General features: G+C 44.4%; 2 non-coding genes across 2 annotated transcripts; both read left to right on the top strand.

Annotated features, from left to right (window-relative positions):
- The first annotated feature begins 5800 nt into the window (after positions 1-5800).
- LOC138765572 (U4 spliceosomal RNA) lies at positions 5801-5941 on the top strand. Its single transcript, XR_011358568.1, has one exon. It is a non-coding gene; the product is annotated as a U4 spliceosomal RNA (small nuclear RNA).
- Positions 5942-10846: 4905 nt separating this feature from the next.
- On the top strand, positions 10847-10987 carry LOC138765571 (U4 spliceosomal RNA). Its single transcript, XR_011358567.1, has one exon. It is a non-coding gene; the product is annotated as a U4 spliceosomal RNA (small nuclear RNA).
- The last annotated feature ends 14540 nt before the right edge of the window (positions 10988-25527 follow it).

The following is a 25527-nucleotide window of genomic DNA, read 5'->3' as shown; positions in this document are numbered from 1 at the left end:
AAAATCTTAAATAAAGTTTAAAAAAAAAATAAAATTCTATAACTGCTTCATTCCAGGCACTGCACGCATCATGCAGCCGCTCTTAGCCCTCATCGTGGCCAAAGACAAGACACTCGCCTGGACTCCAGAGGCCATCAGGGCATTCAAAGCCACAAAAGATGCCCTCACGAAGGCTACCCTGCTCATCCACCCACCCACCAACCTGCATATGGCGCTCTCTGTCAATATCTATGCCACAGCCATCGGCGCCGTCCTGGAGCAGCAAGTGAACAGATAGTGGAAACCACTGGCGTTCTTTAGCCAACTTCTTCGCCCGCCAGAGCGCAAGTATAGCGCTTTAAATCGTGAGTTGCTGGGCATGTACCTGGCGGTGTGTCATTTCAGCTATTTCTTGTAGGGGAGGCCTTTCACCATTTTTACTGACCTCAAACCCCTCACTCAGGCACTTGCTATGGCAAGAGAACCCTGGTCGGCCCGCCAACAGCGTCACCTCTCCTTCGTGTCGGAGTTAATCACCGACATTCGGCACAAGGCGGGGAAAGACAATGTGGTCGCCGACGCACTCTCACGACTGGCCATTTGCACACTGATACCCAGCCTCGACTTCGACCACCTCGCCCGGGACCAGAAGTCCAACAAGGAGATGCAGGCCTTCAGGACTGCCATCATGGGCCTGTGGTTCCAGGACCTCCCAACTCCTCACGGTGAGGGAACCATCCTGTGCAATGGCTCCATGGGCACCCCACGACCAGTGGTTCCCAAGCAGTGGCGCAGGCAAGTCTTCCACCATATCCATGACCTTTCCCACCCTTCCATCAGGTCCATGGTCCGTATGGTGGCAGAACGTTTCGTCTGGCACAGGCTTCGGAAGCAGATTGCGGACTAGGCCAGAACCTGCATCCATTGCCAGCTTTCCAAGGTACACAGGCACACCAGAGCACCCTTACAAGATTTTGAACACGTCTGGGAACGGTTTAGCCACATACATGTGGACATCGTCGGACCCTTGCCCATTTCCTGAGGTAACTGTTACCTTTTCACAGTGGTAGACTGCACCACTCGTTGGCCTGAGGCGATCCCAATGCCAGATGCCTCCAAGGACTCTTGCTCCTGAGCGGTTTTGAACGGTTGGGTTGCCCAGTTCAGCATCCCGAACCATCTCACCAGTGATCGGGGCACCCAATTCACCTCTGTGCTCTGGGCCCAGCTCGCCAACAGGCTGGGGATCGAGCTACATCACACCACAGCCTATCACCCACAGGCCAATGGGCTAGTAGAGCAATTGCACCATCACCTTAAGTTGGCACTTATGGGCCACCTCACCGGCCCTGACTGGGTGGACAAGCTGCCTTGGGTGCTCCTCGGCATCCTCTCGAGAAGACCTACAGGCATCATCAGCCGAGCTGGTCTATGGTGCACAGCTAGCCCTACCCGGTGAGTTCGTCAATGCACCTCACAACCCCCAGCGGTCACTTTACGGTCTACTTCCCCGCCTCCGGGCCCCGTTGGACTCCTTCACACCCCCACCACCGCCCACACGGCACATGGGCCTCGTATATCCCCAGCGAGCTGTACTCCACAGAGTACGTTTTTCTCAGCCGGGGACCATCCACAGCACATCAAAAAGACCATACGAAGGGCCGTACAAAGTCATCCAGGATCCACTTTCACACTAGACATCGGTGGTAAGAGGGAACTGTTTACGATGGACAGGTTAAAGCCAGCCCACCTCGACTCCACCAAACCAGTAGTTGTAGCCCAACCCAAGAAGCGAGGCTGGCTGGCAAAAAAATACATGGGCACCAGTTCTGGGGGGGGGGGGGGGCTGTGTGGCGGTGTGCCATTAGGCAGGCGAACTGGCCCCGTTTGTCACACATGTGGCGGGGCAGCCGGCCAAAATGGCGCCATCAGGGGTTTCATCCTGACCTCGGCACCGGGCTCAGAAGCCCGTGCTTGGGGACCCACATGATGCCCTGGTGATATCAGGGCCCCCCCAGCGCGGTTCTCAGCCAGGTCCGGGCTGGGAGTATAAGACCAGCCAGGCAGCCTGCAATAAATCAGTTTTTGCTCACTGAACTCAATCCATCTGGTTGTGTGATCCTTCAGTTAGCAGTGTAGCCGCCAGTACAATACCATGTTTCTGGTCAGGTCAATGATCAATTCTGCTCCCGAAGTAAACAAGAAATCTGCAGATGCTGGGCTCCAGTGCAATGCACAAAGGTGCTGGAAAAAAATTCAGCAGGCCATGCAGCATCCTTAGAAAGCACAAGGCAGTTGATATTTCTGGCCTAAGCTATTGTTCAGGAGAGAGACTGACTTGTACTTTCTGTGGATGTTGCATGACCTGTTGAGTTTTCCCCACCACCTCCTATTTTTCCATGTTTGGTGCTCTACAGTCTATTGCAATGATACAAATAAACAGAACACTGATGCTCGAAAACTATCGATAGATTTTTCAAAATGTTATTTCTGGTGTGCTCAGAATTCATTGGTCCTCCAGATCACTGTTGTCCATGTTTGACAGTTGCAGACCAGAATGATTCGATATCCCGGAGCAACCTGCTAAGACTGCATGCAGCTTCTACAAACACCCTAAGGAGATGGGAAGCAGTTTAGGAATAACCTACCACTGCATAGATATTAGTTGAAATGTGGGTTAAAATCACATGAACTATTTGCTTTAGGACTAGAAGGTGAATGAGAACAGATGGCAGAGTAATGTTAAATAACAAGAAATAGTGATCTGTGATGAAAATGTTCACTTGAATATACTTGAAATTTTCAATGACTATGGTTGGCCAATTATTGTATGGAAGCTATAAAGTTAAATTAGAAAGGAAATTGATTTTCATCTACTAATTTATTTTATAAAGTTATCAATATATGAATTTTGTGAAATAAAGACCAAAGAAATCAATGTCAAATAAGATGTGAATTGATTGCATGGCTTTCAACAATAGTTTTTTTAATAATGAGTTGAAATTCAAAGTAGCTTGAAATGGGAACAACTGAAGGGTGTAAACCCCAGGTGGCCACAGTAATGGGAAGGTAATGTATAGAACATAATACAGCACACTATAGGCCCTTCAGCCCATGATGTTCTGCCAACCTATATAAACCTAGAAACATAGAACATTACAGCACAGAAAAGAAGCCCTTTGTATCTTCTAGTTTGTGCCAAACTATTATTCTGCCTAGTCCCATTGACCTACACCCAGTCCATAGCCCTCCATACCATTCTTATCCATGTATCTGTCCAAATTATTTTTAAATGTGAAAATTGAGCCAGTATTCACCAATTCAGCTGGCAGATCATTCCACACTCCCATCACTCTCTGTGTGAAGAAATTCCCCCTAATGTTCCCCTAAACTTCTCCCCTTTCACCCTTAACCCATAACTTACCTACCCTCAGTGGTAAAAGCCTACTTGCATTATCTATATCCATCATAATTTTGTGTACCTCTATCAAAACTCCTCTCATTCATCTATGCTCTACGGAATAAATTCCTAACCTGTTTTACCTTTCCCTGTAACTTGGCTCCTCGGGTCTCTGCAACATCCTAGTAAATCTTCTCTGCACTTTTTCAGTTTAATTGATATCTTTCCTATAGTTAGGTGTCCAAAACTGCATACAATATTCCAAATCTGGCCTCACCAATGTCAAAAGTTAATTTAGTGTAACATTCCAGTGCCTATACTGAATACTGATTTATGAAGGACAATATGCCCAAAACCTCTCTTTACCACCCTCTCCACCTGTGATATAATTTTCAGGGAATTATATATCTGTATTCCCTGATCCTTCTGTTCTACCAGCATTCCTCAGTGCCCTGCCATTAATCGTGTATGTCCTAACTTGGTTTGACCTTCCTAAATGCAACATCTCATATTTGCTGCATTAAATTCCATCTGCCATTTTGCAGCCCATTTTGCTGTTAATCCAGATTCCTCTGCAAGCTTTGAAAGCCTTCCTTGCTGTCCACAACACCTCCAATCTTTGTATAATATACAAACATGCTGATCCAAATTACCACATTATCATGTGGATTATTGATATAGATGGTAAACATCAAGGTACTCAACAGTCAACAATCTCATCCTTCCCCACCTCAGACCCATAACCCTCCTTACATCCATGTGCCCATTAAAGAGTCTTTCAAATGTCCCTGTTGCAGCAGCCTCAATCTCACCTGCCCCAGCAATGTATTCCAGGCTCCCATCCATCTCTGAGTTAAAAAATGTACTTCTGACATCACCCCTAAACTTTTCTTCACTCACTATAGACAGTTGTCTTCTAGTATTTGCTATTGTAGCCCCAAGAAAAAGATACTACCTTGTCCACACTATCTAAACCTCTCATAATCTTATGTGCCTCTATTAAATCACCTCTCATCCTTTGTTGTTCCAAAGGAAATAAAACCCTAGCTCAGTCAACCTTGCTTCAAAAGCCATCCAGATTAAACTCTATCTCCCATCTCTCCAACCAACTCTGCATCCTGTCTATATCCTTGTTTTTTTTTGCAAAGGTGGACTTTATTAACAAGAAATTATTTACAAAGGGAAAACCATTCATAGTTTCTTCCCATCCTTCATTTCATATCCATACATTTCCATCACTGTACCTTGTTAGATTCATTTCTATTTACACTGTTGCAACCACTGTGACATTACTCCCCTCTGTTGATTGAAGGGCTTCCTCTGGGTCTCAGCCCCTCAATGCCCGGTAATGAAAGGCCTCTAGATTGGTCCTTCCCCACAGCACCATCGCGTCGTCCCATCCCTCCACTTCTTCCAATGCATTGTGTATCATCTGCTTGAATGAATGACTTAAAATGTAAGAACTTTTTATGGAAAATATTAATAACGTTTGGCTTATATATCGTGTCACACATTGTTTGATGGAGTCTGCTGAAGTACAGATTGTTTATACCCACAACTTTGCAACAGTGTTTGCTGCAGTTTATACATTGTTTGCTTTAGTTTGTCTTGTGTAACGATCTTCGTATAGCAATCTTTAGAAGACCGTGAAAGCTCATTACCCACAACAAAAAGATAATTGTTGCAGGACGTCCAGCAATAGAAAGATAATGGTGGCAAAACATAGTTGAATATGCCCGCCCAATCAGGGTGGCAAGATAGGATCGGATGTGCGCGCTTAGCCGAGCAACAGGAATACAAGACTGATGTGGTGGGTTATACCAATATAATTAGATTATGAGAATGATATTAAAAGTGAACGAACGCTGCGTTCGGGGGTGATCAGCGACTCGTTCTTTGACCATCTCAACTTTTGTTTGCAAATAAAAGCTTTACTTCTTGAAGAATTTTCTGCGCTTCCTGGTTATTTTTTTATATATTACTGTTATGAACAAACCTTAATTTTGAAATTTAAAAAAAAAGTGACTGGATGAGCGCACACAAAGTTCTCATGAACAGTGACCCACCTCCTTGATACCCGAAAGCAACTGTAACAAGTTCACTGACGTTCCCAGTGACGTCGACCAAATAGAGGCAGTTTCATTCTGCAAACAAGCGCCGAGAAAGACGAACGTGCGGCTTGACGTCACGTACACACCTGATTAGCATACAGACCTCCCACAATCCATTGTTTTACATTTTGTTCAGTTTACAGTCAAAATCTGATTTAAGACCCCTGATATCGAAATGTTAACGTAAAATCAATGAGATATGTTCTATTTTGGCTAATTGTATATTATGTATTGAAAGCTGTATTTTGGTTGCTGCTACTCTAAAGTGCATACATTCGCTGGACATGGGTTTCCCACAATCATCTTCTTTAGCTTTGCGCAGTGGCAGTATCGTAGCCGATGAGGTTTACCCGAGGCGCGATTATTGCTTATTGAAAACTTTTCCCAATACCCCGCTATGACGACTTGAAATATAGTCGGCATTGGCAATTTTTGACAGTCTCTGCGGAGACTTCGCCAAACGTCAAAAAATAGATCAGTTGTAATTTTTTTTCTTCTCTGGTCCATGGGAAGAAAATCCTAACCTCTTTAACCTTTCTCTGTAATTCAGTGCTTAAAGTCAATCTTCTAAACTTCCATGAAGATCTACGTTCTAGTGAATAAAGTCCTAACCTATTGGTTCTCAACCTTTTTCTTTCCACTCACATGCCACTTTAAGTATTCTCTCTGTGGTTAGTAAAGGATTGCTTAAGGTGATATGTCAGTGGAAAGGAAAAGGTTTGAAAGCCACTGTTTTAATTGATTCATTATGTGTGGGGTTTCATAACTCCAAAGGAAATGGATCAATGAAATTTTTTCTCAAGCAAAATATTTCAGTAACAATATAGCAGTGATTCTCAACCTTCCAGGGGTCAACCATTTAAATTCTGTTCCCCACTTGCATGCTGACATGTCTGTTCATGGCCTCACATACTGTCAAATCAAGACTGCCCATAAATTGGAGGAGCAACACCTAATGTTCCATCTGGGCACTCTCCAACCTGATGACATTAACATAGACTTCTCCAGTTTCTATTAACTTGTTCTGTGTTCTCCCTCACTTCCCCAACCCTCTATTTTCTTTTCTCCAGCTCTCCATCCCCTTCCCTCTCCATTCACAAGTCTGTCTCCCCTTCCCCATGTTTACTGCTGTGCCCTACCCTTCCCTAAACATGTTGTATTACCTTATATCCATGGGACTGTGCTCCTCCCCCTGCCTTTCCCTCCCACCATTTTGTTCAGGTACCTGTCTACATTTTGTTCAGACTTTGTGAAGCGCTCAAGCCCGAAATGTTGGTTATGTAGTAAAAAATGTAAGTCTGCAGACACCGTGATTGAAGTAAAAACAAAATGCTGGAGAAACCCTAAATTGGAGGAGCAACACGTCATTTTCCATCTGGGCATTCTCCAACTGGATGTCATTAACCGAGTTCTCTGGTTTCTACTAACCTAGTCTCCATTCTCCCACCCTTCCTTTTCCCTTTGTCTTCTTTCCTCCAGTTCTCCATGCCCTCTCCATTCACAGAACCATCCCTCGTTCCTGCTTGCTGGTGTGCCCTCCCTCCCTCATCCACCTATTACCTCCTGCCTTTAGGACTTTGATTCCCCCACCACAAACCACCATCTTGTTGGGTGCCTGCTGACATTTTGCTCATACCCTGTGAAGGGCTCAAGCCTGAAAAGTTGGTTATGTATCTTTATCATTGCTACATAAAGTACACTGTTTGACCAGCTGACTTTCTCCAGCATGGTGTTTTTACTTCAATCACGGCGAATGCAGACTTTCATAGTTTACTCCCATAGATGCTACCACTGAAAGAAAAAGGTCAAATTTATTGTCAGAGCACATACATGGCATCACATACAACTCTGAGATTCTTTTGCACAATAAAAGTTTATAGTGACCTATGAACCCGCACACGTTTGGGATGTGGAAGGAAATGGAAGCATCCTAAGTAAACCAATCCCAGTCACAAGGAGAAGGTACAAACTCCATCCAGATGGTCAGGTTTGACCCCAGGTCATTGGAGCTGTAAGGTAACAGCTCCACGAACCACTCACTGTGGTTCTTCCCCAAGGACCCTTTGTGTGGCTGGATCCAGCCTGGACTCCATTCTGTTGATTTTCATTCAGGAGGTGGAAATGTTTCATTGGCTCACTAAGGGCGAAGGATCATCTGTGGCAAGAGCTAGGATGAGTTGACTGCATTTGCTGAAGACAAATGGTTTTTCTTTTCCAAAAATAATCTTTAACAACAATAAATTATTTACAATAATTTATTTATAATGAAAATGAAACCATTCAGTCTTTTCATGTCCTTGGTGGCATATCCATACATTTCTATCACTGAATATTGTTAAATTTGTTCTCTATTTAACATCTTGTTTTTTCCCCCCTTGGTTGTTTGAGGGACTTTCCTTTGGTCTCAGCCTTTCCATGCCCAGAAATGGAAGGGCTCTAGACAATGGTTCTTCCCCACAGCATCCTCACATTGGCTGAGCCGAGCCTCAGTGTGTCCCTCAGCAAGTAATCCTGTATCCAGAAAATGCACCAGGCGGCAGTATCCCTTCACTGACATCTCCATGTGCTGAAAGACCAACAGGTTTCGGGCAGACTAAAGCCTTCACAGAGTTGATGATCGTTCAGCAGTTCTGGATGTCTGCCTCTGCATACATCCTGAGAACAACCCATAGAGTCCTTTGTCACGCTTCTGGAGGGGGTGAAGCGTGACGAGGGCCCTTGGATCCTTCTCCTTGCACTCTTAGACAAGTTGTACAAAACCTAAAGATGCTTAAGTATCATTCTAAACTTATAATGCTCCCACTTAAAAGATGGGGAAAAGCCTAACAGATGCATTACAGCTCGCTGCAGTCAATGCAAAGGTTTTGTGGGAAAGGAGCACAGACAAGGGTCCTTCCATTACTGTATAGACACAACATATAAGTATGCATAAATACACATCTGTTATGAACAATGTTTATTTTTTAAAAGAAGTAGTGGGAAGACAGTGAATTTTTAACATTTAAAAATTGTAGTGACCCGCTAACTGGGACGCGACCCAGAGCACAAGACGGCAGACAAATGCGGTGACCTCACAGACCCTATGGGGGCCAACGACCTTTGTCCCAGGTGACAACCGCATGGTGTGAGACAACAAGTAATGGCAGGAACGCAGTCCAATCCGAGGTCGGTGCTGCTGTGATGTCACTCCTGTCGACAGTAGTAGGGAGAGAATATAAGCAGAGCTGCCAGTGCAATAAACCAGACTTTGACTTCTTGGGAGTGTGTCATCCATTCCATACTTTGCAGTGGTGTGCACACTCCAAAATAAACTTTATTCCCACACATACATAAACATATAGACAGTGCAAAGTCTTCTCACATTCATAGCATCATACTCATTTGTACATTCAGTTATTTGATATTGTAGCATTGGCCATTTATAGCACTATTTCCACTTGTAGGTCCACAGGGGTACTCCCCTTCTGCTGTTTGCAGGGCTGACACTACCTTTTCTAATTTCTCTGCATTAGACATATATCCCCCCTGCTTTTAAATGTGACAATTGTATCTGGCTCCTCCATCTCCTATGGCAGTTTATTGCTTATAACCACCATCCTCTGTCTAAAAAAAATATAATCCTCTGTTAAATTCCTTCTCTCTCACCGTAAATCTGTCCCCCTTAGTTCTCAACTCCCCTGGCCTGTGAAAAAAGACGATCCTATTCATGCTCTTCATAATTTTATAAATCTCTATAACAGGGGTGGCCAAACTTGCTTCACTTAAGAGCCACTTAGGATCACCTTCATATGTTTGAGAGCTGCAAACATAAAAAAATATTACATACATGTTTTAACTTTTACATACATGTTGTTCCAGAAATTTTATACATATATTAACAATATCTAATCAACAGTAATGTACAAGTCAGTTGCAAGAAGGCTGCTTCCAGAACCAAGGGTTACAATCCAAGAACAAGGCTGAGATGAGCAAAATGTCTTGCCCACAGGTGCCAACTGGCACATTCCAGGCTGCAGGAGTCCACACTAAGGGACGCAGCGAGGCTTGGTGCAACCAAGCATTGTGGGGAAGGACCACAGTCTGGAGTCCTCCCATTCCTGAGACAGAAGAAAAACCTGCCGGAGGTGGGGGGGGAGGAGAAAAGACAAGGTGCCACAGGTGTATTGACAGAATAAAGGTAACAATGTTCTTTTTCTTTCTCTTCTTTGGCTTGGTTTCGCGGACGAAGATTTATGGAGGGGTAATGTCCACGTCAGCTGCAGGCTCGTTTGTGGCTGACAAGTCCGATGCGGGACAGGCAGACACGGTTGCAGCGGTCGCAATTGGGGTTGGGTGTGGGGATTTTCCTCCTTTGTCTTTTGTCAGAGAGGTGGGTTCTGCGGTCTTCTTCAAAGGAGGTTGCTGCCCGCCGAACTGTGAGGCGCCAAGACGCACGGTTTGAGGCGAGATCAGCCCACTGGCGGAGGTCAATGGGGCAGGCACCAAGAGATTTCTTTAGGCAGTCCTTGTACCTCTTCTTTGGTGCACCTCTGTCTCGGTGGCCAGTGGAGAGCTCGCCACAGAACACGATCTTGGGAAGGCGACGGTCCTCCATTCTGGAGACGTGACCCACCCAGCACAGTTGGATCTTCAGCAACGTGGATTCGATGCTGTCGGCCTCTGCCATCTCGAGTACTTCGATGTTGGTGATGAAGTCGCTTGAGGATGGAGCGGAGACAACGCTGGGGGAAGCGTTCTAGGAGCCGTAGGTGATGCCGGCAGAGGACCCATGATTCGGAGCCGAACAGGAGTGGGAATGTACGGACATTATGGTGAAAAGACTTAGACCGGTTTTCTTTTTTTTCTAAATAATTTATTGTGCATAAACTATTTTTGGAAGAGATGAAAACGGCCTGGCCTACTCGTGCTCCACCTATGTTTCTATAACAGTTTGATTTCCTGGACTATGTGGTGAGCCAATATTACGCGGATGAGCTAGACTGGCACGATCAAGGGTTCCGGGAAAGAAGCTGCAGAAGCTTGAAGCCCCTTGGGATTCATTTAACACTGATTTTGTAATGGGCGCGGAGGCAACCGGATAGAAACGGAACGACTTGCAACTCTGAATCCGAACCCCAAGGTGGAGCCACGGAGAGCGCAGAAGGACCGTCCCATCATTCTTGACCTTCCTCCCGACACTGCGGCGACCTCTTTGCCGTTGTTTTCTTTGGAGGAAACCGAGGCAATTCTCGGCTCTGGGGCGTGAGCCATCATCTGAGTGAGGACCGGCGATGTTTTAACGGGGGTGATCGCGAGTCGCAGCAAGTGTGAGTGGGGGGGCCCGAATACAGGAGGTCCCGTCGGACAGGCAGGCGGCAGCTTTGCGCAGTGGCAGTATCGTAGCCGATGAGGTTTACCCGAGGCGCGATTATTGCTTATTGAAAACTTTTCCCAATACCCCGCTATGACGACTTGAAATATAGTCGGCATTGGCAATTTTTGACAGTCTCTGCGGAGACTTCGCCAAACGTCGAAGAATAGATCAGTTGTATCCTTTGATTTGTTGCTACTATTCCTGAAACATTGCAACATTGAAAGAAAAATTGAGTCTGGAACAGTAACCGGGTGCTCCCCAAAGCCTTTATTAAGAATGCGCACGACCTCCCTTTTTTATATTGAGAAATCCACTCATCGCCTCTGTTATGTATTGCAACGGGGCCCCCAGAGGACCCCCAAAACCCAGCAGCCAATAGAAATTCACCAAGACAAATGGTTCCTTCAACAAAAGTCGTTTTTCATTTTCTTTAAGCATAAAAACAGGATCAAACTTTAACTTATTGCTACTAACTTAATTCTAAGCGCACGTGTATGTAATGCAGCGTTTCTCAACCTTTTTACCCTGGTGGGAACCCTTGAAATAGTCTTTCTACCCTTGAAGTAGTTTTCATGTCTCAGGGAACCCCTGCATAAAAATTATTATATACCATTATTCATATCTATCTCATTTATATTTTTATCGTAGTTCACGCAGCGAAGATTTTTGTTTTTCCAGATAACTTGTTTAAGGAAAAAAAAATGACTCCTTTTGTCAAAGTTATTGGCAATGCAAAAAAAAAAATCATACAAGTCTGATGCGGGACAGGCAGACACGGTTGCAGCGGTTGCAGGGGAAAATTGGTTGGTTGGGGTTGGGTGTTGGGTTTTTCCTCCTTTGTCTTTTGTCAGTGAGGTGGGCTCTGCGGTCTTCTTCAAAGGAGGTTGCTGCCCGACGAACTGTGAGGCGCCAAGATGCACGGTTTGAGGCGATATCAGCCCACTGGCGGTGGTCAATGTGGCAGGCACCAAGAGATTTCTTTAGGCAGTCCTTGTACCTTTTCTTTGGTGCACCTCTGTCACGGTGGCCAGTGGAGAGCTCGCCATAGAACACGATCTTGGTTTTCATTTAAAATAATATGAGGTTCAAATCTTTAGTATAATAATCAAGGATTTTCCAACAGGATGCCATCCGTGTCTAATAAAATTACAAATGTAAAATTAAACAAAAAAAATGTATTCGCCTGCTTCTCACGTTTGTCGCGGAACCCCGAGCGACCTCTTGTGGATCCTTGGTTGAGAAACACTGTGTGTGAACTGTGTGAGTTCAGAAAAGTTCTTTGATTCACAGTCCCATCTCATTCCTCCAAGTTCACGGGTATCAGGCAATTCTTGTACTGTGCACAGAATTTAACATTTATGAAGTTCACCAGGCTTGAAAGGTAAACGGTTACCCCTCGGGGAGGTTCTTGATGGTTTTCAGAGAGAGATTTGTTGCTCATTGGACACACACAAACTGATTCCTGCTGATCAGCCACTTCAGTGACTTGCCGAAGAAACTTACACCATCAGGGTTTTCCAAATGATACCCTCTTTATTTCAAGTCACCAGAGAGTTCCTTTTTCTGTTTACTTTTACTCAGGTATAACATTCTTCAGCCAGCCACCTCCTCTTGTAGCTTTAAGCCTGTTGGTGTGACTTCTCTCATATTCTCTCCTCATGGGGAAAATGAGAAGAATGTGTGCAAGATGTGAATGGATCCTTCAGTATGTTGAATGTCAGAGTCCATTCTCTGAGCAGAGTTAATGGAGGAGGGAAGGTGAAGAAAGAAAGAAAACCCCCAAAGTTTTATGGAAGACGCTGACAACCGACATTGCAAGCAATGGAAAGAAAAGGGTTGATGGAAACAGAAGCCAGCAACATCTCATCGTCAGAGGATGAAGCCAATACAAGCACTGGATGAAAGCAGAGAAAGTGCCAAGATGGAGAGGAAATAAAATGGAGGACAATGGGTTAGGAGTAAGCTGGACTGTGGCATGTACAGCACCCAGTGTCTCCAATGCAGAGGCAGTGTTGCCTCCCCCAACCCACCCAAGCTCTGGGAGAAGTAGAGTGTTACAAGCCAAGAGGACCCTAAAACCTAGCAGCAATTGATATTCACCAAGACAAATGGTTCCTTAAACAAAAGTTGCTTTAATTATCTTTAAACATGAAAACAGAATCACACTTTAACTTATCACTATTAATTTAACTAATCTAACTTAACCCCCTTCTAATTCTAAGTGCACATGTATGTAATGTGTATGTAAGTTCAGAAAAGTTCTTTGATTTACTGTCCAATCTCACTTCTCATTTCTCCAAGTTCACTGATTGCAGGAAATTCTTATACTGTGCACAGAATTTAACAGTAATGAAGTTCACCAGGCTTTGGTGCTTGAAAGGTAAATGGTTACTGCTCAGGAAGGTTCTTGTCGGTTTTCAGAGAGATTTGTTGATTGCTGGAAACCAACAACTGATTCCTTTTAATCAGCCACTTCAGTGTCTTGCTGAAGAAACTTGTCCCATCAGGGTTCTCCAGATCATAACCTCTTTCTTTCAGGTCACCACAGAGTTCCTTTTTTGTTTCTTTTATTTCAAGTGAAACATTAGGCAGCCATTCCTCTCCTCTTGTATGAACCACAAGGGCTTTGACCAGGCTGAACTAAGCACTCACAACCCGTCTTCCAAATGGGGTTTTTCCACAAGCTTTCCAGCTTGTCCTGTTCCAGTCCCAGCTGTTGCTGCTGATTGTAAAACTGCAGAACTAAATTCTCTCTCTCTCAGAGAAACAGTCTGTTTTTCTCTCTCTGCTTGCAAAAACCACATGACCTTCTTAGAACAGCAAGCTGCACTCCAGGGAGCCTGCGGCTCCAAACCTAATCCTCTAAGTTCTTTCATCTGTTGCTTTTCAAAACTACAATCGACTTGTGAAGTCCTTTGAGCACTCCCCAAAACTTTGGCAAAAACCTTCAGAGCCAGCCTGTCTAGCTTGAGCAGAGCTCCAGTATTTTAAATGTGAACTGTTTTGAAGTGTTTGTATGTGACCTACACTAAAAAAAACCTGCCACACTTTATCTCCAAAAAACATATCTATGTATATATAAATTCAACATATTCTGTCACATAGAGCCACAGACCACTGGTCGAGACTGGATGGCTCAATCTGGTCTTGGATAGACCTTGCTTTTGTGTTAAAGGCTGTGACACTCAAAATCTCCAATGTTACTCCAGTGTTCTTCTCTAACCCCTGCCTACTTCAGACCTCCTTGTAGAGCCCGTTGAAAGAACCAAAGACTTGTTGATCCAAACCAAGGCTTTTATTAACTAAAAGACTGGAGCATATCACAAGTAGGTCGACCAGTCCAGAATGACCTAGTCTGGCTAGGAGCAATTCTTTAAGACCTGCCAGTAGGTGTGTCTACACTCTCAGCCAATCACAGTCATCCTACACTACCATTCCTACTTATACACATTGGTGATAGAATCTGTACTATCAGACTCCTATCACCTACAGGAGGACCTGAAGGTGGTCAAGGGAAGAGGAAAACTGAATGTGAAGTTGCTGGTGCTAGAAATGTAGAAGAACTAAAGAAGGAGTATTATTGGTGGAGAATTGTGAAACCCTTCTTTAAGTCCCCAATGAACCTGTGGGAAGGGACCAAGGAGAACATAGAAATGTTTCTTGTCCTCAAGGGTGTTTGGAGAACAAGATGAGGCAGAGGGAACTGAGGCAACTCCTCATTCTGCAATTGCAAGGGGTGGATGTGAGAGAGGAACTCCAAGAGGTGAAGAGCCAACAAGCCATGCTATTCACCTCAGAGTCCTCCAAGATGATCTTCTGATCCAGAGTCTGCACAAATGAGATGAGCTCATGCTTCTTTTTCCAGAAGGTTCACAGAGAGCTTGGTGATCCACAGCCTTAAGAGGATGGCTCAATCACGTCCTCATAGACAGGCATACAGAGGATCAGCAAATATTTTCATGCTGAACTGTACAACACTAAAACAGAGCAGACTCTCAAAACTTCCTGTCCATTATTACGGAGGTCTCAGATGATAGCAAGCAAGAGTCTGGATCAGCCAATTATCCTGGGGGAGCTGATGAACTCCACCTGTTCCTTTGGGTCGAGCAAAACTCCCAGAAGTGACGGCTTCCTGGCTGAGTTGTACACAGGTCTGTGGGACTGGGTGGGCCCAGACCTGTTGGAAGTATACAATGCTATGCTCCTGCAGGCAGCATGTTAGACTCCGTGAGGAAGGGCATCATCACCCTCATCTTCACACAGAAGGGAGAGAAGGGATACATCAGGAATTGGAGACCCATATCATTGTTAAATGTTGACTACAAAATCCAAAGCAAAGCCATTGCCAATCAGGACAAGCCTGCCCTGGGACAGGTGGGACCATATAACCATATAACCATTTACAGAGCGGAAACAGGCCACGTTGGCCTTTCGAGTCCGCACCAGTTCACTGATTTTGTGCACCCTCTTCAGGCAATGGTCCCAGTAGATCTCGTCTATTTAACTTGTTTTAAAATTTCAAAGTACACTACAACAAGTCTAGCTCTGAAACACAAGTAATTAACTAGGCTCTCTTCAAAACATAGATTAGAACTGTAGTTTAGGTGAGCCTCGTGCCTTGATTTGATAACCTCAGACTGTCAAGCTACATTTTCCAATTCCACACTTGACATTCTCCCATTTTTCAGTTCATTTTATATGTGGGACTGTTCCTTTAAGATAACAGATTTAAGAAACCTTGCGGGTTTTGTAAAGTGACTGTGAACTAACCGCAGGCTTTGAAGACAGCATGTTCCGAAAGTTGATACCGTTACAGGTTATATATTATATATATATATATATATATATATATATATATTATATATATATGTCTTTAAAGAGATAGATTGAGGGGGTGTTAAGTGTGGGTCACTTCACAGAGTAACAAAACACATCTCATTTAAAATACAAGAGTTTTGCTGAAGCCAGACATTCAGGCACCAGTGATTTTTGCAAAGACCATGGAACTGCTTTGGAAAGAATTTAAAAAGCAGGTGCAAATGGAAAAGTCCAGGCTCAAATGATGATAAAGATGTTTCATGCCTTGGGTTTGGAGCCTTGGGAGGGGCTCTGGATTTTACAAGGGGGGGGGGGGAGAGAGACAGAGAGAGAGAGAGAGATGCAGTAGTTTTTGAGGCCACAACATGGCAAGCTGGCAGGCTCATTGAGAACTCCATTTTGAAGGTGGGTTGTGAGTTCTGAGTTCAGCCTGTTGAAAATCTTTGTAGTCCTTACAAGAGGAAATGGCTGGCTCGAGTGTTTTTCCTGAAGTAAGGGAAACAAGTGGAACTCTAAAACCTACGATGTACAGGATGGTATGGATAAAAAGGGTTGGGATAAATCCAAAAGTAAATGGCAAGTGGATATTGGTTTTATTCTTTCTGAGGATAATTGGTTAGATATCTGTTATGATAGTGTAACTAGACTGATAAATGCACATTATGCAATGATTAATTATAATTTTTTACATCAATTATACTTAACACCTGAAAAACTAAAAAAGTATGGTTTTCATGAATCAGATTTGTGTTTTCGATGTGGTAATTCTGTTGGAACTTTTTTCATGCTGTTTGGTCATGTATATATATAAACAATCTTTTTGGAAGAAAATTCAATTGTTTTTAGAATATCTGTATAAGATTAAAATACCTTTAGATCCGACAGTATTTTATTGGGCAGTTTGCAACCTCTGAAAGGTTTGGGATTAGATAAATTTCAACTTGCTTTTGTATATTTAGCATTATCTATAGTGAAAAAATGTATTGCTAGTATGTGGAAGGATACAAATATGATTGATATTAATAGATGGCATAATGAGAGGACATACTGTTTAATAATGGAAAAAATCACATAATTTTCACGTGATAACTATAGCTTTTTTATTAATAAGTGGTTGTTATATTCAGAATATTTACATTTTGATTTACGTTGAATAGGTATGTTTAACTTTTCCTTAATTTTTTTTCTTTCTTTATGGCTCTCCTTAGGGGAGTTGGCTGAAGGGGGGGGGGGGGGGGGGTTCTTTTCTTTTCTTTTTTTTCTATAAAATATAACATTCATGTTTATGGTGAATTGTTGTATATGTTATTTACTATTTGTATTTTGAACGAATAAATAAAGATTTTTTTAAAATTCTGTGCACAGTATAAGAATTGTCTGATACCTGTGAACTTGGGAGAAGTGAGAAGTGAATGATTGGACTATTAAAGAACTTTCATAAACATATACACATTACATATATGTGCACTTATAATTAGAAGGGGGTTAAGTGAATAGTAATAAGTTGATTTGATCCGGTTTTTATGTTTAAAGAAAATTAAAAGCAACTTTTGTTTTAAGTAACTTTGGTCTTGGTGAATTTCTATTGCTGCTGGGTTTTGGGGTCCTCTGGGCTTGTAACAATACATTTGCAGAGTGAAGATAAGAAGCTCTGGAGAAACCAGGGGCAGAGACCATGTGACCAGCTTACTGAAAAGACAGTGCAGTTTGCTCAGGAATCCATTTTAAGAAGGAATCACAAGAGTAGAGCTCTTCAACCTCATTTGTGGGAATGAGAAACCCCCTTGGCCTCGTGTGGTTATAGACAAACTGTCAGATTTCCTCCTGTTAGTTACCAAGGAATGAGAAGACCACTTCGTGAACCAAAAGATGAAGGTCACTGTTTGTTCAACTGACCCACAAAAAGGGATCTACTTGCAGAAGAAATACCTCGCTTGGATGGTGACCAGAGTGAGAGTCACTTGAGTTTAGCTGACCCATAAAAAGGGTCCTGGAAACTTTGTGAGCATCACTTGCTTAATATCCCCAATGCCAAAGAAGAGGGGTATTTTAGTTGGCACTTATCGACAAAGAACACTTTGATGAAGCACCTCAACAAGGGTTTAAGTTAGGTAAGTGTAAAAATTTAGTTAAGTTTAGATAAGTTAGTTAAATTAGATATGTTATATTTTAGTTTATTAATTAAAAATATTATTTTAAAATATAACTGGGCTAATTTTTAAATCGCTGCTGTCTGGTACGTAACACGTGATCCACCCAGATCAAACTTGCACAGTCCCAGGCAGGCAAATCTCTGACAGCCTTGCATAGCTCAGGGTTATAATCACCTAAATGCAGGACAGGAAGTACATACCTTCCTGGTCAGCTGAGACTCAGAGAAGGCTTGACCAGAGACCACACACATACATGATGGACATGCTCTCCAAAATGGGCTTTCGGGGAGGAAATTGGATTAAACTGCTCCACACAAACATCTGTAGCCAAGTCCAAATCAATAGGTGGGAAACTTCTCTGTCAAGGCTGGAATCAAGCAGGTTTGCCAGGTCTCTCTAGTCAGTCTTGTGTGCTGCATCGAGCCCTTTGATGAATCCATCAGGAAAGATGAGGGCATAAGAAGAGTGATGTTGCTGGGCAGTGGAGGCACTCATGTGAAAGCCTCTGGAACATGGACAGCGATGGCTTTTTCTGTTCAAACATGATTGATTCACAGTCTGGTCAGTATCTGTGACTATTTTGAGTCTGCTTTGGGATGAGCGAGGCAATGCATTTCAGTAAATGGTCTGACTAGTCCACCATCACTTCACAGTCAGATCTGACTACCTGAAAATGTTGGAGGGGCTGAGATGGGCAACAAAAATTGGTCAAAGCGAATGCTAAGCTCTACCAGAAATTGGATCTGTGGGCACAGTGCTCCCTCTCAATAACAAGGAAGAACCTGGCCATCATTGTAAGGTGCTCTTAGTATTGGTGTGGCCCATCCCTTGTGCCTCTGCCCTGGTAATCATCCTAGAAGTCTTCCAGTTCACATAGGGATCCAAGATGGAAAGGGATGTAATAGCAAAGGCTTAATCATTGTGGCCCTATCCTGATGACCACCTTTGTGTGTAGCTACATCAGGCTGTGCATTGAACCAAAATACAAGAGCACCAAGTGCTGCTATGTGCTGAGGTTCTACTTGTCCTAGGTTGTTGTGTTCAGAATATGTTTGATTGGTTCTGTAGGTAGCTGCCTGCAGACTGCCTCGTATTACATGCACAGCATGTAAGGGTCGTGTCGGCAAAGACTCAGAAACCTGGCCAGGAATCCTGGGCAAGCATGGCGTCGGCAAGTGCAACGACAATGGGCGCCTCCTGTTGGAGCTCTGCGCAGAACAGCGGCTTGTCATTACAAACACCCTTTTTCAGCAGAGGGACAGCCTTAAGACCACCTGGATGCATCCCAGATCCAAACACTGGCACCTCCTGGACTACATCCTGGTGCGAGAAAGTGACAAACAAGATGTGCTCCACACCAGGGTCATGCCTAGCGCGGAATGCCACACTGACCACTGGCTGGTTCGCTGCAAGCTCAACCTTCACTTCAAGCCAAAGCCCAGGAACAATAAAGCCCCCAGAAAGAGGTTCAATGTTGGAAAACTGCAGTCAGACAAAGCGAGAGGAAACTTCCAGGCAAACCTCAAAGCAAAGCTCGACGTTGCAACCCGCCTCATGGACCCGTCCCCTGAAACCCTCTGGGATCAGTTGAAGACTACCATACTGCAATCCACTGAAGAGGTACTGGGCTTCTCCTCCAGGAAAAACAAGGACTGGTTTGACGAAAACAGCCAGGAAATCCAGGAGCTGCTGGCAAAGAAGCGAGCTGCCCACCAGGCTCACCTTACAAAGCCGTCCTGTCCAGAGAAGAAACAAGCCTTCCGTCGCGCATGCAGCCATCTTCAGCGCAAACTCCGGGAGATCCAAAATGAGTGGTGGACTAGCCTCGCCAAACGAACACAGCTCAGCGCGGACATTGGCGACTTCAGGGGTTTCTACGAGGCTCTAAAGGCTGTGTACGGCCCCTCACCCCAAGTCCAAAGCCCGCTGCGCAGCTCAGACGGCAAAGTCCTCCTCAGCGACAAGATCTCCATCCTCAACCGATGGTCAGAACACTTCCAATCTCTTTTCAGTACCAACCGCTCAGTCCAAGATTCCGCCCTGCTCCAGCTCCCTCAACAGCCCCTAAGGCTAGAGCTGGATGAGGTTCCCACCCTGGATGAGACATATAAGGCAATCGAACAACTGAAAAGTGGCAAAGCAGCAGGTATGGATGGAATCCCCCCAGAAGTCTGGAAGGCTGGCGGCAAAACTCTGCATGCCAAACTGCATGAGTTTTTCAAGCTTTGTTGGGACCAAGGTAAACTGCCTCAGGATCTTCGTGATGCCACCATCATCACCCTGTACAAAAACAAAGGCGAGAAATCAGACTGCTCAAACTACAGGGGAATCACGTTGCTCTCCATTGCAGGCAAAATCTTCGCTAGGATTCTACTAAATAGAATAATACCTAGTGTCGCTGAGAATATTCTCTCAGAATCACAGTGCGGCTTTCGCGCAAACAGAGGAACCACTGACATGGTCTTTGCCCTCAGACAGCTCCAAGAAAAGTGCAGAGAACAAAACAAAGGACTCTACATCACCTTTGTTGACCTCACCAAAGCCTTCGACACCGTGAGCAGGAAAGGGCTTTGGCAAATACTAGAGCGCATCGGATATCCCCCAAAGTTCCTCAACATGATTATCCAACTGCACGAAAACCAACAAGGTCGGGTCAGATACAGCAATGAGCTCTCTGAACCCTTCTCCATTAACAATGGCGTGAAGCAAGGCTGTGTTCTCGCACCAACCCTCTTTTCAATCTTCTTCAGCATGATGCTGAACCAAGCCATGAAAGACCCCAACAATGAAGACGCTGTTTACATCCGGTACCGCACGGATGGCAGTCTCTTCAATCTGAGGCGCCTGCAAGCTCACACCAAGACACAAGAGAAACTTGTCCGTGAACTACTCTTTGCAGATGATGCCGCTTTAGTTGCCCATTCAGAGCCAGCTCTTCAGCGCTTGACGTCCTGCTTTGCGGAAACTGCCAAAATGTTTGGCCTGGAAGTCAGCCTGAAGAAAACTGAGGTCCTCCATCAGCCAGCTCCCCACCATGACTACCAGCCCCCCCACATCTCCATCGGGCACACAAAACTCAAAACGGTCAACCAGTTTACCTATCTCGGCTGCACCATTTCATCAGATGCAAGGATCGACAATGAGATAGACAACAGACTCGCCAAGGCAAATAGCGCCTTTGGAAGACTACACAAAAGAGTCTGGAAAAACAACCAACTGAAAAACCTCACAAAGATAAGCGTATACAGAGCCGTTGTCATACCCACACTCCTGTTCGGCTCCGAATCATGGGTCCTCTACCGGCACCACCTACGGCTCCTAGAACGCTTCCACCAGCGTTGTCTCCGCTCCATCCTCAACATCCATTGGAGCGCTCACACCCCTAACGTCGAGGTACTCGAGATGGCAGAGGTCAACAGCATCGAGTCCACGCTGCTGAAGATCCAGCTGCGCTGGATGGGTCACGTCTCCAGAATGGAGGACCATCGCCTTCCCAAGATCGTATTATATGGCGAGCTCTCCACTGGCCACCGTGACAGAGGTGCACCAAAGAAAAGGTACAAGGACTGCCTAAAGAAATCTCTTGGTGCCTGCCACATTGACCACCGCCAGTGGGCTGATAACGCCTCAAACCGTGCATCTTGGCACCTCACAGTTTGGCGGGCAGCAGCCTCCTTTGAAGAAGACCGCAGAGCCCACCTCACTGACAAAAGGCAAAGGAGGAAAAACCCAACACCCAACCCCAACCAACCAATTTTCCCTTGCAACCGCTGCAATCGTGTCTGCCTGTCCCGCATCGGACTGGTCAGCCACAAACGAGCCTGCAGCTGACGTGGACTTTTTTACCCCCTCCATAAATCTTCGTCCGCGAAGCCAAGCCAAAGAAAAATGTAAGGGACACTGTACGAGATGGATGCGATGAGCATGCACAAGGGGGCAATGGAAACCCCCCGCCAGTTGAGAGTGGAGCTCAGCAGATGTGGCAGTTTCCCCTTCTCGCCACTCATGATTTACCATTTACCTTTATTTAATAAAATGTTTGGTTATCCAGTAACTCTCGCCTCCTGTGTCCTCACTGAGCACCAAAGACTGTTATGAGCCCAGAGGACCCCAAAACCCAGCAGCAATAGAGAAGACAAATGGTTCCTTAAACAAAAGTTGCTTTAATTATCTTTAAACATGAAAACAGAATCACACTTTAACTTATCACTATTAATTTAACTAACCTAACTTAACCCCCTTCTAATTCTAAGCACATGTGTGTGTGTGTGTGTGTGTAAGTTCAGAAAAGTTTTTTGGTTCACAGTCCAATCTCACTTCTCATTCCTCCAAGTTCACTGTTTGCAGGCAATTCTTATACTGTGCACAGAATTTAACATTTATAAAGTTCACCAGGCTTTGGTGCTTGAAAGGTAAATGGTTACCACTCAAGAAAGTTCTTGTCAGTTTTCAGAGAGAGAGATTTGTTGTTCCTCTTTAATCAGCCACTTCAGTGTCTTGATGGTGAAACTTGCACCTTCAGGGTTCTCCAGATGATAACCTCTTTCTTTCAGGCCACCACAGTTCCTTTTTGTTTCTCTTATTCTGTGAAACATTAGACAGTCAGTCTTCTCTTGCATGAACCACAAGGGCTTTGACCAGGCCTTCTTCCAAATGGGGCTTTCCATAAGTTTGCCAGCTTGTCCTGTTCCAGTCCCAGCTGCTTCTGCTGGCTGTAATGCTATACAAGTGATCTCTGTGTTTCACTCTCTCTCTCTGAGAGAAACCATGTTTGACTTTCTCTCTGCTTGCAAAACCACATGATCCTCTTAGAACAAGTTCTCTTCTAGACAATCTGCAGCTCCAACACATCTTTCATTTGTTGCCTTTTGTAAACAACAATCCATTAGTGAAGTCTCTTGAGCACTCTTCAAAGCTCTTGCAAAAGCTGTGGAGCTGATATGTCTAGCATGGGGCAGAGCTATAGCATTTTAAATAAGATCTGTTTTAAAGTGTTTGTATGCAACTTACTCTAACAAACCTTTCCCAATTTATCTCCCAAAAACATTTCTATATACTCTGTCACAACACATGCAGATTCAGAGAATCACGCTGGACATGTGTTATCAACAAACAGTAGTCTTTATTTATGCAGAGGGGAACTTCACCCACAGCACACTAATGAGCAGTAAATTAATTGCAACTAACAAGTATATCAAATTAACCTAGTTTCTAAGGCTCAGAATCTGGGACAGGCCCATTGCAGTCAGACATCCGTTGCCTGCCCGTGGCCAGCAGTCTGGATTTAAGTGATGGTCTTGAGGCAGCAGCAAAAGAGAGAGAGAAAGATTCCACATGGTAGGCTTTTTCAATGCAGGTGACCTGAGAGGATCAAATGCATTTCAGCCTGACTTGTGGGTTGATTGGCACCTGGGAGACCAATCAAACATCAGCCTCAAAGATCTAACCCTTGATTGGCAGGTGAGGTGACTTCTGACAAGGTTCCACATGACCCTTCGCAATCCACATTCCGACAAGGTTCCAGACAGATGTCATATGACCCTCCACAATCTACAGTACATGGGTGTTGTGAAGGATGGGACTGGCCCCATTGCCATGCAATGTCCCAGTCAGCAGGACTTGGCAACACCATCTATTCTTCATGAAAAATATTTGAGTCAAACCCCTTTCACCTAGGGCCATCAGTTAATGGTCAGTAATGAACATCCTGCAGTCACAGAAATTAGGACTCAGTGGACATGAGGGATGGTTCCTGGAGCCGACTACTCAGGTCATCTGGCAGAATGCCTCATCACCAGGGCTAACAAATAAACACCAGGACTTGGCCTGGCTGACAGCAAGAGGAGCCTTCCCAGTCAGATCCTTCCTGTACAACCAGAACATCGCCTGCAATCTACATTGTCACAGAGATTACTGTGATGGAATGGTGATAGTCATCCACCTCTTTGTGGAAGGCAGATTCACTAAGAGTGTGAGAAGAAGGATGCAAGGGTCCTTGTCATGGTTCATCTGCAGCAGCACTGTGATAGAGGGCTCTCTGATACATGGGGTTTCCAGGGATGCACACAGAGTCAGACATCCAGAACTGCTGGAAGACCATCATCTAAGTGAAAGGCACCCTTTGGTCTGCTCAAAACCTGTTGGTCTTTCAGCAAATGGAGATGTTGGTGAGGGAATGCTGTCAAATGGACACAGCAACAATGCAAGGGCACTGTGGGGGTGAACCACAGTCTAGAGTCCTTCCATTACCAGCCACTGAGAGGCTGAGGCCAAGGGAAAGCCTCTCAAACAACAGAGCAAGGATTAACAACAAGGTGCCACAGTGGTTGCAATGATGTAACTAGAAAAGTATACAACAATGCAGTGATGTAATTGTAGGATACGAAACAAAGGGTGAGAAGAGATTTTGAATGGAAAGCCAAAGTCTAGTTTTGGTTAAAGGGGCATGATAACTGCCTTTTGGAGGCAGTAGGTGATGTGGATGGAGTTAATGGAAGAAAATTTGTGTGATGTTCTGAGCTACATTCTGCAGCTTCCAATCTTAGGGCAATCTCCATACCACACAGTAATGCATCCAGCACGCATGCTTTCAAAGGTACACCTGTAGAAATTGTTGAGGAACATGCCAAACTTCCTTTGATGTTTCAATAGAGAGTGTGGCGCACTTCCTTGACTGTCATGGTAACATGTTTATTCCAGATCAGGTTGTTGGAAATATTAACTCCCAAGAATTTGAAGCTGCCTTCTCTCCACCAGCCTCATTGATAGACTAGGGTATTGTCTCTAGTTCCTGTCCTTAGTTAATTTCTCTTTGACATGGAGAGGCTGTCATCTTGGTACTAAGCCACTAGATTGTTAATCTCCCTTCTGCATCCCATCTCATTGTTAAATTTGAAATCCAGCCCAGGATTAGCAGATTTGAAGATGGAATTGGAAAGGTATTTGCCTCTAGTCATGGGCATAGGGAATATGGTAAGGAGCTGAGTACACATCCTTGGAGAGGGTTGACATTGAGTGTGATGAGAGAAATGGTGTTGTAGACATTAAGTTTGATGCAGGACAAGTAGGAATGGAGTTGACAACTGCAATTCTGTTGCATTAAAAACACTGCAACATCAAAGCACAAGAAGGATATCATGCAGGTAGGTGCTGGCTTCTGGCATTCAAATTCTAAATGCTGTTAAGAGGTCACAGTTGGATGAAAAATAAATATCCAAAGGAAAAAAAAAATATGGAACAGAGTGGGAAGTAATCCATGGAGCAACCCAACATCGCTCAGGGAGTGAAAGGATATGTGCTTTACACTCACTCTGATTTAATTCCATCTGCTATTTCTCTGCCTATCTCTGATATTGATCTACAACCTGCTGTATCCTTCGACAGCCATTAAGGAATGCTTTACATCAGTATTCACCAAGATGGGCATGGAGGATAGTGATGCAGTATGCTCTAAGGAAGTTTGATATCAAGAAGGTGGTGATTTTGTTGGGTCATTTGAAGTGTGAAAGAGACAAGTCCTCAGGGACTGATGGATTATTTGAAGAACCAGGAGGCTACTGCTACTGCCTTGACAGAGATCTTTGTACCCCCATTAGCAAAAAGCAAGCTCCCAGAGGACTGGAGGAGCCAATGTTATTCTTTTGTGGAAAAGAAATGGGTATCATCCAGGAACTTCTCAGTTGTTGAACCTCATCAGTAGTAATGAAACTGGTC

The sequence above is a fragment of the Narcine bancroftii genome, chromosome 5 (assembly GCF_036971445.1).
Source record: "Narcine bancroftii isolate sNarBan1 chromosome 5, sNarBan1.hap1, whole genome shotgun sequence".
NCBI classification, from domain to species: Eukaryota; Metazoa; Chordata; class Chondrichthyes; order Torpediniformes; family Narcinidae; genus Narcine; species Narcine bancroftii.
This window is presented reverse-complemented; position numbering and strand designations above follow the sequence as displayed.